Below are 14,247 nucleotides of genomic sequence, written 5' to 3' on the forward strand. Positions count from 1 at the left end.
ACATTCTCACATGTTCGTTCATTGTCAAGATATGTTAATTACTTATGTTGAAAAATGAAAATTTGTTTGGTTAACATTAGCAAATTTAAACAAAAAAAAATTTTAAATAGCTTATTTGCAAACATAACTATCGTGTAGAAAAGTTTATGACTGGAAACTATATAAAACATGTCAGGAAAACAACACTAAAAGCTACAGTATCACATGAATATCTAAATCGATGCCAATTTAATTATAAAACCTCGTTATTTGCTGACACTGACACAAAACAGGCTTAAAACGGGGAGGAAAGAACATGGTTTGCTCTTAATCAATTTTCATATGAGAACACTATTCTTTTCTTATTTTCAATGTGTTTGAGAAAGAGCGATCTGATATTACTGTTGTTGTTATCGTTATAATTATTTTTGTTTTTGTTACATATGTTATTATTGTCTTTCTAGTTGTTATTTTTTTTTCTATTTAGACATAACGCCAGCAATTTTGAGGGGTTGGGGAGTCGTTTAAAAGAATTTACCACAGTATTTGACTGGTGCATCAATCCTGGAAGCATGAATGTGCCATTCCTCTTCTTGCCGTGGTGGAGGCGCGTGGCTTAATGGTTAGGGTGTTGGACCATGATCGTAAGATTGTGCTTTCGATTCCTGGACGGGCGATGCTTTGTGTTCTTGATCAAACACTTCATTTTACGTTGCTCCAATGCACTCAGCTGTCCCGTCCAGATGGGGAATATATACGCCACTGAAACCGGGAAACCGGCCCTTATGAGCCTGGCATGGCTCCAGAAGGAGACATTTCTCCTTCTTCTTTCTTTTCAGCGTGGATAAAATGAAGTATCAAGTAAAGATGGCAATGGTATCGACTAACTCACATAGTAATAAACGAGTGAAGAACGAATATATATTGTGTGTTTATATGGCAAGAAACCTGACATCCCGAAATATAACACTATCTATTTCAAATATTTATATGCATACCTGCATACATACAGGGAGAGACAGAAAGCGTGAGAAAAAGAAAGTCCTGTTAAGTTTTATTATGCTGGAGTTTATTCGTTTAAACCTGATGATTCCCGCCCTTTACATTCAATACATCGTATCTTATGAAGCGTGACGAATACATTTCGTTTTGCTTCCAAATGAACGTTCGATTATGGCAAGTAGCGCTAACACAAGCCGACGCGAATTATCGGCTTCGAACGTATATGCATATAAACAACATAAATTCACAAATGTAAACCTGTAAGCATGGGAATAAGAAATCGACCCTTCAGTCATTTTGTGCAAATTCTGCCGATTATTTATTAAAAGAAAAAAACGTGTGTGTATATGTGAGTGTGTGTGTGTGTGTATGCATGTATAAATGTATGTATATGTTTGTATGTACATAATATATATATATATATATATATATATATATATATATATATATATATATATATATATATATATGTATGTATGTGGGCACATATACCTGTATATTCCTATTAGGTGTATTATCTGTGTGTGTGCACAACTGCATAGCATAAACGGAAAGTTGCATAATATATTCTGGTCAAAATGTAGTGATTCGTAACACCTAGATCGATCGATAACCCATCTTATTCATTGCAGCACCTTCTTATCCTTTTCTTTGCCTCTTTCGTTTTGCTATTCATATCCCTTTTAGTTTCCTCGTGATCCTGATATCTCCTTCTTAATACCTTTATCAGTCTCATTTATTCACCTATTCACCTTCTCCCTGATATAGTTTTTGGCAACATCAAATGTTCGCAACGGAAGGTCATCTTCTCGTTGAATGCACATTAAACGAATCTTTTCTTCTATAACTCGACACTCTTCATCATGCATTTCTGAGAACTGTCAAATCGTGTTAAAATCACACTGACTTTTGCTGATCAAAATGTCTATGTCTTTCCTCTCCTCTCACTCAGAAATATAAACATATTCTTGCACACATTTCATTTACACAAACATACAAACACTCGCACATTTATCGAAACCTCTTCCCTATCTGTGTCTTACGGTCTCTCTTTAACTCTTTCCTTTTTTGCGTGCTGTTATCATTATACCATCGAAGTTCGATTATTCGATTTTATATGCGATGCCATAACCATAATACTACTAGTACCATTAAAGGCCTAACAAAAGAAACGGAAATATCAGCAATAACTATAAGAATGATGAAAAAAATAATGCATTCTATATCGGCCGGAAGGGTGCGTAAAAAAGATATCGAGTTATATAAAAGGATTATAAAACATGGAAGTATTGATATATGCGTGCATTTGTGTGTTTATGTGTATGTTTGTTTGTGTAATAAAGCACATAGTCATTTGTTTAAGCTGTTACACCTTCGAACATAAAATATTGGGTTCGAATTCTAGAAGGGGGATGTTTAAATCATTCAGCAAAGCACTTTATTTTCCTTGCTCAAGTTTTTTTATTCTATTCAAAATGTCTACTTACCAAGTGTGGTTCCAGGCATCGTAGCCTCCATGTACCACATCTGCTGACGCAACGATGGTCTGCTCGCAAATCTGTCTATGTCTGCTTGCAACATATAAAGGCACCCAATTCGATCAGAAAATGTATGACAATTACTAGGAAGCTGTATTAAATTGCGAGCGACGTCTGCTTGTATGAATGTATGCATGTATGTGTGTGTGTGCCTATGCGTATTTGGTTTTCTATATATGTATGTTTGTATACACATATATATCATGTCACAATTAATGCTACTGATAACATGTAACCATGTAACACAGTACAACGCATGTGTGTTAATTTTGAGAGAAAATAGCGGAACACCTGACTGGATTGTGAAAGATGTATATTGGTGCGGACAATGGTTGTGGTTGTTGATGTGCGATGATTTATTTTCTGTATCTGTGCAGTAATTACGTTTGTTTTCTTTTTGCTCGTTTTGAAGGAGAAAAGAATCGCATGACCTTATCCAATGTATGTGATTACCTGTCGAGTTACAAATATTTTTAATATAATGAAGCTATATTTAATGTAATCTACAAAAGGACCAACTAGGATGGCCACAGTTGAAACGTGTTTGATCAGAGGTCATCTAGATCAGCGCACATCTGTTTCTAAAAGAAATACTCTCTGAAAGGAACTTCAAACATACCAAAAATAAATTCTTTTAAACTATTATGTTTAACCATCCCGCCTTATCTATAAATACCGAAAAGAGAAAGTCAACCCAATGTTTAAATGCTACTATAAATACATAACGTTTATTACTTCATCTATTTTAACTACTCAATCGAACACAACTAACTCGATGTTAATTTCTCCCCTCGAGAAGAAGATAATGATGTGATTTATTAATTACAGCTTGGATAAAAGAGAACTGTGTCGTTAATTAATGTACAACTAATGCGAATTTATTCTTTTCGAGAAAATTTTCTATTTATTGTTGTTAGTGTTCTTTAATTTGTATACAATCTTTTTAATTATTCAGTATATACGTATGTTCTTTAACATTTTATAACTTTTATTTCGTAAGTCCTTTATCGTTTATGGCAATGTATATATGTACATGATGTGTATATATTCATATGCGAACACGTATATGCATACATACATTATACCTACATATATATATTAATGTGTACATACAAATATATACATATATATTTAAGTATACATGAACACACACATGCACACGCATTCACACACATATATAAGAATTAGCATATTTCTAAAAACCTCCATGGAATCTAAGTATGTATTTTAAATTTACTTCATGTTGAGCGTCCTTCTTATTCTATACATACGCGCACAGATATATATCTATGTCATCATTTACACACAGGTGCGTGTATGTGTGAGTATGCACGCGCGCGTACCTCCCTATGCATGTGCGTACGTGTGTATGTGGAGATAACGAACAAAGGATAAAAATATGCGAATATGCACATACGCAAACGCACGCAGACACATAGATATATATATACATATGCATATATATATATATATATATATATATATATATATATATATATATATATATATATGTACTCATATACATATAAATGCTTACAACTTTTTCTTCCTTCTTCTTCGTTCGTAATGCGTAAACACATTAGTATCAGGAAATTAAGTGAAACACACAAAAAGAAATAAAGAAAACATAAAAGAAGGAATTAGAATAAAATAAAATATATTCCAAACAACAGCAAACAGAGCCTGATGCATTTTAATTGTAAGTTGTGAGAGCCTAATGATTTTACAGGATGAAAGCACAAGTAAAGAAAAAAAAAACGAAAAAGTATAATAAATGGTATTTTTAAGTATGAAAACAAATTAATGCATTGAACAAACATTTCGTTGTTGTAAATTTTCATTGCTTTACTTTTTCTATTATCGTTTCCTTTTTTTTTGTTTATATTTTTTATGTATATATATTCTCTTTCTTTCAAGTGCATGTTTATAATTTTTATTATTATTGTCATTATTATTTTAAGTCAACTTCCCCGTTTTGCTTGTCAAACTCTTTTATTTAACATGTATTATTCTTACTTAAACGTCCTTATTTATTATTTAGCACTAATGTTCTTAGTTTCTTATATTTACAGCTTTTCAGTTCAATATCTTATATATATATACTCTTTTACTCTTTTACTTGTTTCAGTCATTTGACTGTGGCCATGCTGGAGCACCGCTTTTAGTCGAATAAATCGACCCCAGGACTTATTCTTTGTAAGCCTAGTACTTATTCTATCGGTCTGTTTTGGCGAACCGCTAAGTTACGGGGACGTAAACACAACAGCATCGGTTGTCAAGCGATGTTGGGGGGACAAACACAGATACGCAAACATATACACACGCATACATATATACGCATATATACGACGGGCTTCTTTCAGTTTCCGTCTATCAAATCCACTCACAAGGCTTTGGTCGGCCGGAGGTTATAGTAGAAGACACTTGCCCAAGGTGCCACGCAGTGGGACTGAACTCGGAACCATGTGGTTGGTATATATATATATATATATAAACAAAAGTAAATGAGTATATGCATATATACGTACAGGTATGTGCATACCGACATCCACCTGTATGTATAGGTGCATATCTGGGTACAGGACATTGCAAACAAACATAGACGAGAACACACGAGCCACATAGAGAACATTCTACTTCATCAGCTACCCACGTTTTAACACCGGCGTTTCGACGAGCTTCGGGCAGGACGCAACGTTAAAACGGCTCGTCCCATGGATCGCAGATTAAATCTGTATACGCAAATTAAATCTAGCCATGGAGGAATGTCGTGGCGGACAAAAAACAAGACAGGAAAACAAACAGAAAAGGCTTTACGGCCAGACGAGAAAAATTATGTGTGTATCAACGCGATGAGGCACGGAACCGAGAGAGACAAAGTGGTGGCGTGCGTTACTTGGCGAAAGCCAAGGAAGGAAAGGGTTATTGACCGGAAGCATGTGACCATGCCGGTGTAAAGGGAAGAGAGAGAGTGGTAGAGGGAGAAAGAGAGGGAGGAAGTAGAAGAATGGTGAGCAACGAGAGGAAAAAAGAAAGAGAGGAAATACGAGGGGGAAAAAAGAGATACGTAGTAGTAACAGAGGAAGAACAAGAGGGGTAAGGCGAGATACGTAGTAGTACAGAGGAAGAACGAGGGGGGGGGGGGGGAAGGAAAGAGAAAGAGAGAGAGAGAAAGAGAAAGAGTAGCGTCGGAGGATAAGTTACGAAAACTACTTGCAATTTTTGTGAGACGCTGCGTTCAATCATGTAAAAACAAAAGTAAATGAGTATATGCATATATACGTACAGGTATGTGCATACCGACATCCACCTGTATGTATAGGTGCATATCTGGGTACAGGACATTGCAAACAAACGTAGACGAGAACACACGAGCCACATAGAGAACATTCTACTTCATCAGCTACCCACGTTTTAACACCGGCGTTTCGACGAGCTTCGGGCAGGACGCAACGTTAAAACGGCTCGTCCCATGGATCGCAGATTAAATCTGTATACGCAAATTAAATCTAGCCATGGAGGAATGTCGTGGCGGACAAAAAACAAGACAGGAAAACAAACAGAAAAGGCTTTACGGCCAGACGAGAAAAATTATGCGTGTATGAACGCGATGAGGCACGGAACCGAGAGAGACAAAGTGGTGGCGTGCGTTACTTGGCGAAAGCCAAGGAAGGAAAGGATTATTGACCGGAAGCATGTGACCATGCCGGTGTAAAGGGAAGAGAGAGAGTGGTAGAGGGAGAAAGAGAGGGAGGAAGTAGAAGAATGGTGAGCAACGAGAGGAAAAAAGAAAGAGAGGAAATACGAGGGGGAAAAAAGAGATACGTAGTAGTAACAGAGGAAGAACAAGAGGGGTAAGGCGAGATACGTAGTAGTACAGAGGAAGAACGAGGGGGGGGGGGAAAGGAAAGAGAAAGAGAGAGAGAGAAAGAGATAGAGTAGCGTCGGAGGATATGTTACGAAAACTACTTACAATTTTTGTGAGACGCTGCGTTCAATCATCTAAAAACAAAAGTAAATGAGTATATGCATATATACGTACAGGTATGTGCATACCGACATCCACCTGTATGTATAGGTGCATATCTGGGTACAGGACATTGCAAACAAACGTAGACGAGAACACACGAGCCACATAGAGAACATTCTACTTCATCAGCTACCCACGTTTTAACACCGGCGTTTCGACGAGCTTCGGGCAGGACGCAACGTTAAAACGGCTCGTCTCATGGATCGCAGATTAAATCTGTATACGCAAATTAAATCTAGCCATGGAGGAATGTCGTGGCGGACAAAAAATAAGACAGGAAAACAAACAGAAAAGGCTTTACGGCCAGACGAGAAAAATTATGTGTGTATGAACGCGATGAGGCACGGAACCGAGAGAGACAAAGTGGTGGCGTGCGTTACTTGGCGAAAGCCAAGGAAGGAAATGATTATTGACCGGAAGCATGTGACCATGCCGGTGTAAAGGGAAGAGAGAGAGTGGTAGAGGGAGAAAGAGAGGGAGGAAGTAGAAGAATGGTGAGCAACGAGAGGAAAAAAGAAAGAGAGGAAATACGAGGGGGAAAAAGAGATACGTAGTAGTAACAGAGGAAGAACAAGAGGGGTAAGGCGAGATACGTAGTAGTACAGAGGAAGAACGAGGGGGGGGGGAGGAAAGAGAAAGAGAGAGAGAGAAAGAGATAGAGTAGCGTCGGAGGATATGTTACGAAAACTACTTACAATTTTTGTGAGACGCTGCGTTCAATCATCTAAAAACAAAAGTAAATGAGTATATGCATATATACGTACAGGTATGTGCATACCGACATCCACCTGTATGTATAGGTGCATATCTGGGTACAGGACATTGCAAACAAACGTAGACGAGAACACACGAGCCACATAGAGAACATTCTACTTCATCAGCTACCCACGTTTTAACACCGGCGTTTCAACGAGCTTCGGGCAGGACGCAACGTTAAAACGGCTCGTCTCATGGATCGCAGATTAAATCTGTATACGCAAATTAAATCTAGCCATGGAGGAATGTCGTGGCGGACAAAAAACAAGACAGGAAAACAAACAGAAAAGGCTTTACGGCCAGACGAGAAAAATTATGTGTGTATGAACGCGATGAGGCACGGAACCGAGAGAGACAAAGTGGTGGCGTGCGTTACTTGGCGAAAGCCAAGGAAGGAAATGATTATTGACCGGAAGCATGTGACCATGCCGGTGTAAAGGGAAGAGAGAGAGTGGTAGAGGGAGAAAGAGAGGGAGGAAGTAGAAGAATGGTGAGCAACGAGAGGAAAAAAGAAAGAGAGGAAATACGAGGGGGAAAAAGAGATACGTAGTAGTAACAGAGGAAGAACAAGAGGGGTAAGGCGAGATACGTAGTAGTACAGAGGAAGAACGAGGGGGGGAAGGAAAGAGAAAGAGAGAGAGAGAAAGAGATAGAGTAGCGTTGGAGGATAAGTTACGAAAACTACTTACAATTTTTGTGAGACGCTGCGTTCAATCATGTAAAAACAAAAGTAAATATATATACAGCGTCTATTTATTTACTGTTTCTTCCTTAGCAAAGGTGCTTAAAAGACGTAGAGTCAGTGAATTCGTATTTCTGCTTTGTTTGTTGGATGGTTAGTTGCAAGCAGTAAAGCATGTATCAGTAGTATGGATGTGTGTGTTTATATAACAGCCTGACTCTAGAAGATGCATACACGTGTGTGACTCTGTAGATGCAAACGAACGCACTCATGAAATAGTCTTTAAGATTGGTCATTGCATTTGTAAATCCATTATTAAGAAACCACTACCCTATGAGTAAAATTCAACAGTCTTTGAAAATTGTCATTTCAAATACAGAGTTTATACACAGTGTTATTGAATCAAACGTTCTATTTAAAGTGACCTAAAGGTAGAGAATGTATTAGTAAGGTCACATCGAAAACAGGAAGAGAGGAATAAAGAGTGAAACAATGGGTGCTGAGGAATAGAAGGAAAAAGGAAGACGAAAATAATAAAATGAATAAAAAAAAGAAAGGAAAAAGGAATACAAAATAGAGATAAGTGGAAGTGTACCAGAATGGTCAGTGAATATAAGAAGGTAGGAACGGGAGGCTAAAGGTGAAAGAGAGAAAAGGGTATTAGAGTGTATAAAGATAGAAGGAATGGGTGGAGGGGTTATGGAGAGAGAGATATAAAGCTTTAAGGAGTGTCAATTGCAGTGATGGAGTCTACGTGACGGGGTAGAGAAAGGAATTTAGATGATTGATTTTAGAAGGAATTTAGATGATAATATATATATATATATATATGTATATATATATATATATATATATATATATGTATATATATATATATATATATATATATATATGTATATATACTTATATGCGAGTAAAAATAAATAGGGGTTTTCTATGATTGTGTATAGAGGAATATATACATATACATATTTATATTTATACACACATATATATATATAACTATACCCGAATATAAAATTACTATCTACATATGTATTAATATATCTATTTATCTATTTATATCATCTATATCTATCTCTATCTATCTATCTACCTTTCTATATTTATATATGTATGTGTGTGTCCATACACGTGTGTATGTGCGTATGTGTGTGTGTACGTATGTTTATACGTGTGTATAGTTTTAAAGGATTTGGGGAGTGGGTTTGCGTATCCATGTACTCATGTGTACAGATTATATTCCTATTATTCTCGACTATTCCATATCTACTTTGCCAATTTCAACATGCTTTGCTATCTGCTATTGCTATCAGCGGATTTTCATCATAAGTCATATATGAGTTCGTAACGGATTAATTTGTTGCAATTTAAACCTAATTATCTTATTGCCATTTACTACTTACTTGTACGAGAGAAGCAATATGTGTTTGCCATTCGTTTACGCTAATTATTTCTTGGCCAATCTTTTAAACAAGATTATGTCATTGTGACATTCTGTAGCCGATTTAAACATTAAATTAACAAGTTTTTGGAAATATCTCTTTCAATTATTAATAGAATTTATAAACCAAACCAAAACCATGGGGATCCTTCTTTTAATCTTTATTTTTATACGTCATTAAACAGCGAACATGTTGGGTTCAGACCAAGATTAACTCGATAATTTACTACGTTTTAGATTTTAATTTAATTTTAATATAACCAAATTTAAATTTACTAGGTTATCTTATGTGTTCCACCAATTTTAGGAGTGAGTACACTAATGAACAGCGTATTTCCAACAATTTGAGAGGAAACTAGCTCCTACTTTTAGCCTGATGAGCAAACACCTTAGCTGACGCTTATTCAGGGTGTCATCTGTTGTCGGCTGGAGAATTTTCTTTTTTTATATATTTTGGCTACATTGTGTTTTATCTGAAGCGATCATATACGTATGCCGATCCGTCGTAGATTCTGATTTCGGGCATATCTGTTACTATTTTGTGAATGTGAAGCAAACTATACACAAGATTATTTGAAGTGTTATTATGGAACGTTGAAAAGATACGTGTACTCTCACTATCTTGGATTCTTAGATGTCTTCATTTGTATTTCTTCAAGCCATTTTATATAATAGAAGCTAAGAAAAGGCGAATGATATTTAATAGATTAAGACGGATTTGCAATGAATAGAACTGAATGGCACATACAATGAACCAAATACAAATTAGGTGAATTGATTCTAATTCCAAGCCAACCCAAAGATGGGGGAATAATTATACTTACACATCACCGCCCCAATACTTCTTTTCACATTTATCCTCTCGGCATTGCAAAAATTAAGAACATGCAAACACAATGTTTTCAAACCATTTGACTTGAAACGAAATTGTTTTTATTATTGTCAAAAACAGTCATGCCATCACGGGTATATGCATATATGCATGTGGATACAGTCACCCACACTGTGCATATATACACGAGGGTGCATACGCACACACATACTCACACACACACACACATACACACACACACACACACACACACCAGTATATGAATGACAGAAATTCATTTACTAATAATGGTTTCATAGTTTGGTATAAGGCCAGCAATTTCAGTTGAGAGGTCAGTCGATTACATTGACCCCAGTGTTCCATTAGTACTTATTTGATCGATCCCAAAAGATGAAATATAAATTCGTTTTCTGCGGAATTTGAACTCAGAATGTAATGTCGGACCTGATGCTGCTAAGTATTTTGCCCGGCCAGGTAGACAAAGGCGGTGAGCTGGCATAATCGCTACTTTTCATCCGTTTCCGAATCGATAAAATCAATATTCGTTGAACACTGGAATTGATCCAATCGATTTCGCCCTGACCCGAAATTGGTGGACTTCTTCTAAAACATTTTACCCGTATTGAATCCTGTACACATGTCCTGGAACGGAGTCCCATTGAAAGTTCACGGCACCTCACACCCGGAGCTTAACGGTATTGTACTTTACAAGTGTAACAATAGGCACTCATAATAATTTGGTTATTTGGTAATATGACAAAGCAGAATATAGTGCATGTGTATATATATATATATATATATATATATATATATATATATATATATATATATATGGGGGTGTCTGTGTGTGTCTGTGTGTGCGTGAGTCTGTGTATGCACAAGGATATGTGTGTGTTTGTGTGTGTGCCTATATATATATATATATAGATAGATATATACATACATATATATGTATATATATATATATATATATACATATATGCATGTATACGCATATGTATTTGTGTGTGTGTATGTATGTGTGTTTGTGTGTGTGTCTGCATGTGTGTGTGTGTTCAAACATTATGCTTAATATATGATATATAGGTCCCTATAGGATAATTGGAGAGAAGCCGTTGCGCGATATTTAAAATTTGCATTTACTTCATGAATAATTAATATTTTCCCATAATATTTATATTGTAAATAGATCTGTTTGTTTTAATTTCATAAACACTTGTATCTTTATCAATACCTACTTGTCTTGAGTAATGCTAACATAGTAAATTGAATCATTTATTTGGATAGACCTCTTACCTATCGATCCAGTTTGTCCCTGTAACAATGACGAGTATAGTATGGTTGTTAGATAAATATTTAGCAACAAAAAAAAAATTGTTTTAACTGCCAGACAAGAAGTTTTCTACGTGTTTCTTGATGGGAAATCATATGTTGAAACATATTTTGTTGTATCTCGGGAGGTTCATTATGCCAACCAAAACACATACGGTTTTGTTCTATTTCACGTATATTAAGAGAGGTTAAATAGAATTAATGTATGTATTTGTTCGCCGCACAATGACACTCTGATTATAATAAGCAGTTCATGTTACTTTGTTTGTATTCACTTTTCTTTTTGTGTTTTATCGTTTGTATTCGGAGATGTACTTAAGAGCAAGTGACCTGATCTGAGATCGTAGCAATGTTTATCCTGACCAAAATCCATGTGTGTATGAATATATGTCGTCAATTAAAAAAAAAACAATAAAAAGGACCAATTAAAAAACAGGGACAAAAAGAAAGAAACGAAGTTCAGGACGTCCAAAAGCAATATATTAATTTGATGTTCGGTGAAAGGAGAGTGTTGTCAATATTTCGAGCATTGCTCTTCGTCGGAAAGAGAAAAGTCCAAAGAGAAAGAAAAAAACAAAAGGAAAAATCACCAACAGTCCACATGCAGTTTACATACATGTATGTATGTATGTATGTATGTATGTATGTATGTATGTATATATGTATGTATGTATACACATATGTTTGTGATCAAATTGGTAAATAACCAGACATTACCGTCATTTAAAACACCCAAAATATTTTCTATTCATGTTTGTCGTATACATGAATATGTACACACACACACACACACACACACACACACAAACACACACACACAAACACATATTTATATACATATATGCACACACACACACACACATATATACCTATGTATATTTTGCATGTGCATATATATATGTGTATGTATGTATGTTTATGAATCTCGCTCTCTCTCTCTCTTTCTCTCTTAATATATGTGTAAATGTGTACTACTGTAATAGAGATACAATCAGCAGCTGTTAAGCATCAATATTGTTTAATAGCTGTCGATTTTGCGTCTGATATTTATTTTAATGGAACCAATGCAATAACTTAGGAATAAAGTTATTCCGACAATATTTTTCTTTTCAAATATGAGTAAACTCTTATATGTTTTCACATCTGAACGACAATTTTCAAAGAAAATTAATAAAATAACGAAATATAGTAAACTGGATTATATTTTTCTATAGATGTGATTTCACCATGGCTTGGTATACAAGTTAGCTTGATAACCAGGTGATTCCGGATTCAGTTCCTCTGCAAGGCATCTTGGCCAACGTAGTGGTCTACTATAGCTCTCGCCATCTAATTGCACGTGAGTGAATTAGGTAAACGGAAACTGAGTGGAAGCCCTTCAATACACATGTATATCTATGTGTGTGTGTGTGTGTATGTGTTTATTTTTGTGTGTCTGTATGCATATATGAAAATTGTCACAACGCCAAATAATACGCTATTCGTGTTGAGAAGTCCTCACACGTAATGCATGATGTTGAGAGTACAAACATTCCTAGTAGCAGACGAGAATCTGTCGTAGGCGCCGCAACTACGAGACCACATGATTTCTATGTACTGCGATTTTCCAGTGGTAGGCGTCCGGTCAACAGATAGCAGGTACATTCATCGCATAATTACCGAATATATTCACCGCATACTCGCCAAATACGCCAACCATGCAAGGCAATTTTCATCCTTTAAGATATATGCCTGAGCTCTTAGCAGTGTACGGCTTTATGATAGGAAAACGCAAGGTGTATGCCACAGTATTCGGCGTTCTGGCAATGCGCCCACATTAAGCTGTATATAAGGATCATCTTTCGGGATTAATATTGCTTTCCTCGCTAATGTATGTATGTACGTATAATATATCTATTTCAGTACACGTGCGTCTGGGGTAATGCGCGGCCCATTAGGCAAGTTTTATCCACTACAGCACTGGGTCAACCATTGCTATATATGGTTATGTATGTGAGTTTAAAAGTCATGGCGCTTGTCCCTATCTTGTGGCAGTGTGTTTACGTCCGTGAAACATTGTGTTTTGTCAAAAGAAGCCTAGCAGTCTACTTAAGATGACGCCAAATAACGAAATCCATTTGTTTGAATTAATTTTCTGATGAATTGTCTTAACATAGTCGCAGTCTACTGGCTTAGATAACCAAAAGAAAAAAAGAACATAGAATGGCAGAGAAAACAGCTTACGTATATGATAGTGAATTGTGATTTTCTCAGAAGACGACTTAAGCATTTCCTGAATAAGACTAAGTCTACTTCGAAACGGTTTAATGTTTTAGGTTCAAGGTTAATTAGAACTGGCCAGATACAACTTGAAATGTAAAGAGAGTTTAACAAACTATAATTCTCCATCTTGTTCATGTTCCTACTAATTCTTATATCAACTGGTCTGTGTCTCATAGAACCAAAAATGTATTGAAAAACAAGAAAGCAAACAAAAACCAACTATACGTTTAATATTCATTTATAATTACAAGTTTGATTAAGTCTGATATATCGTTTAATAATTTGTTTAAATTACTTTCTATTGAGTAGCACATATTCTCCTGGTAGTTTCCGTAGTATTTCATGATTAGAGAACCAGTAAAAGGAGGCAAACAGTAAATTGGTGAGATT

Source organism: Octopus bimaculoides, chromosome 19 (assembly GCF_046866305.1).
Source record: "Octopus bimaculoides isolate indiv1 chromosome 19, ASM4686630v1, whole genome shotgun sequence".
Classification (NCBI taxonomy): Eukaryota; Metazoa; Mollusca; class Cephalopoda; order Octopoda; family Octopodidae; genus Octopus; species Octopus bimaculoides.